Consider the following 3,693-nt stretch of genomic DNA (forward strand, 5'->3'; position numbering starts at 1 on the left):
GCAGTGTTACGAAATCAAGAGACACAGGCCTAAACGTTTGGAGCTATCATGGGTCACGAAACAAAGAAGTTTTAAGTTTGTTTATCTGTTAGTTTGTTTGTCATCATAGGTCATTGAACGTTGAACGTTGGTAATATTGATGATCTTTCTTCTAAATTCCTCTCTGATGATAATGATGATGAGCCACATCTTGGTCTTCTTACCCCAAATCGCTTTTCTTTGCCGATGTTTCAAACGTTTGCGTCTTCCGCACTGCCACCAAGATAAATAATGTTTTTCTAAAAAGCTAAAAGAAAATAAAAATTGGTAGGTCTATATACTCACTCTGGTGTATGTATTTTTGTTCATTGATTGTTAAATCGTATATGCTAAGAAAAAAAAAATAGATACACGAAGAAAAAAAGCCCTGGGAAATGTCAAGGCCATATGAAGTTGACTGAGTCATGTCAGTCTTCACTCTGAGAAAGATCATTATACTCTTCTCCGACTGATTTCTGACTTGACGTCGAGTAACAAATTATTCATCAACATCTTTTCTGGTAAAGAAGATTAAAGAGAAAAAAATGAAAATGCTACATACAAAAAAAAATAGCTGACAAATTTTCATCTTTGCGACTCTTAGTAAGTAATTCTTGTCAACGACTTGTCGTTTTGTTCTTTAGTTTATTATACAATCTATGATACTTAGATAACATGAAAAACATTAATACCTTAATACCAGGTGAAATATGCAATGTAATATAACAACAAAAATGACTGAAAATATGTAACAATGATATGCTTACAACTATCAATAGTTTTTTCCTTACATCTTGGATAGATTTGAGTCTCGTTATTTCTCAGACCTCCTGAATATGATATTGAGAATGCAACTTCCATACATGCTTGTTTAGTTTTGCGTCGCTTTTGGACTGAATGAGCGCTTGTGTGTTGTTGTTGTTTTTTCTCTTTTATTGTGTGTGTGGAATACAGTCATAATTAATGATGTCTCCTTTTCGGTATGGGAGGGTGTCATTTACTCTATATTCATTAACTTTTATTTTGGATCTGCAAATCAGAATATCACGTTTTGCTTTTATTTTCCTTCCGTTCTTAATCTGAATTAGATATTAATCTTTGCCTCCAAAGAAAGTCTACTACCCGTTAAGCGATCGGGTTTGTGCCTTGCGCGTCGGAGGCCCTATCAGGTTGAAGGCAGTCATTCATGAAGGTGGCAGACGAGGAGAGCTGCTATGATCACGCCCTCTATCAGGAACGTCCTTACAGTAACCGCTGAAGCAAGATGACCCCGCATACGGTAACACTTTACCAAGATATTCAATAGGCAACCCTGGGTGGGCAACACACCTACTGTTCAAGAGAAACTGAGATTTCTGTGTGAAAGGAATTACAATGTAGTAGAAAATTTGAATGTCACCGTAACACCTGAATGAATCATACGGACTGTTATGCTTATTATCTGCAACAGTTAGGCTACTACAAATCTGATCACATTATACGTGAATCATTCAGCCTTGATTTTATCTGACGAAAGCTAAAGCATCAGACCCCACCCCTTCTTACTTCATTTATTGAATTATAAAATTACCATACTTTTCAAGAAACGCTATATTATTGGTCACAAACAATGGATTTTAGACAAGTTTAATCAAAGATGACGTTATCATGTCACTAATTTTAGTTGCCAAGTTATCAACTGTGAAATCTCATGAATATTTGTGTCATGTTGAAAGGTGCATGGTGGAATTTTGTGTTTATGTGGAATCACTTTGTTGTTATTGTTGTTGTTGTCAATAAAGTCAACTGGTTAACCTTTATCAAAGATAAGACCTTAGTACGATAGATGTATAATTTGTCTGCTGTGACCCGAAACACAAACGGTAGACATTGATCGCGTGTCTACTTTGATAATAACAATGACTACATGGATTCGTTTGTTTGTACCACGTGACATTTCATCAACATTTTTCACGCTGCAATTAACTTTTTTAAATTCATTTATTTAATTAATTTATTCATTATTATTATTTTTTCTCTTTTGCCTTGGAGTAAGCAGGGACGAATTTCCCAGCAAAACACATCGTGAATTCCCAGCCAAAATTGCGCTATGATCTCTAGACGTCTCGAATGAAGGAGCGCCATCTTGTGGCAAGAACAGCACATGTCAACCAGCCTTCGTCACTTTACCAAGGATTTCCATGTGAAAGGATTGTGTGCAGAAGTGCTTGAGGAGGATTAGTCAGCACAGAGCATTTTTTCGCTGTTTCCCTCGAAGACAAGACAAAACAAAACGATGCAAAACAAAAGCAGACAGAAACAATGAACTGCTTACATGAACTTTGTTTCCCCCAGTTGCTCACCCCGGAAAGACTTTATTTACCCTTTGCAGAATTGAAACACAAACCCAGCTTTTGTAGTTCTTCAAAACAGTTTTAAATGTGAGCTGGGATAGAAAAAAAAATGTAAAAATGTTAATCAGTATAATCAACGTTAAGCATTGTTAAACATACAAAATGTGAACAATAGATGTAATAAGCTTGTTTCGAGATTACAGAGTCTACACTTATGTTTTATTGAGAAAAATAATGATATCTCCCTATATCTTAGGCTTTATTGCAAAAATTGTATATGGTAGGATGTTTTGTAATAATATTGACCTACACATTTGCATCAAAAGTGATATCTTGAACATTTTTTAAATCACTGTTCCCAAAGGTAAACTGGACCTTTAAGCAAAATAAAGAGTGGCGCGCTCCCGGTGCGATGCCTCTGGATCCGCCACTGCGATGATAATAATGATAATGATATGAAGAATGAATAGAAAGAAAAAGTCATGTCAGAGTGTGAGTAACTAAACGCAACCTTGCATGCTTTTTATTCAGATGATCGTCTAAAACTCTCGTCACGCATTGAACATGATCATTGTATCTTAATTCCCCCAGTTATAATCTATACTTGCAGACAGAGTAGATATTTAGCATGAATGAAATATGTTTGTTAATGAATAAAAGTACCTTTTTACTAAACAAGGCGCTGGGAAACTATACATCTCCTTGCTCAAACAGCTCACTTTGCGCAATACACAAAGCAAACAAAAGGAAAACATCGTAGGCAACAAAAAAGTTGACACGGCGTGTGATTGGTCAAGATGGGGTAACGCCTTTGACACACCTCCGTGACGCTACGACGAGTAGGAGCAGTTTCCACACAGAACGTGTGCGCTCACTGACTGCATGTATCGTGCGATCTTCGCGAGCCAATGAACAGCGGGATGAACAGTTAGCCATGGTAATGCATGAGAAGGGACACGCAAAATCCCGTGAACTCGATCAACGTTCAGCTTTGATCCCTCATTGAATAGAAGCATGCACTAAATTTAAAAACTGAAGGTACAAGAAAGATTTAGTCTATAAAACCAATCAATTTAATTCATACTTTGCATCGGCGATATTTGACTGATACCTCTTCCGAAAGTAGAGGAGTGGTACTAGGAAACAAAATTGACAAAGAAAATATGAGTTCAGTCTTAGTGGGCGGGGCTTAAACTCGGCTGATCAAGGGACCTCTTCATGATCACAGCGCACGCATGCATGCGCATATAGCATGCAGTGAGTACACGCGCACAGTACGAGTGGTCGGCGATCGTCGTGGATCGGTCGCGTTTGGAGAGCCGAAGGTCGAACTTCATAGTTG

This window comes from Diadema antillarum, unplaced genomic scaffold (genome assembly GCF_040938485.1).
Source record: "Diadema antillarum isolate AM-2024a unplaced genomic scaffold, OU_Dant_1.0 seq00000644_RagTag, whole genome shotgun sequence".
NCBI classification, from domain to species: Eukaryota; Metazoa; Echinodermata; class Echinoidea; order Diadematoida; family Diadematidae; genus Diadema; species Diadema antillarum.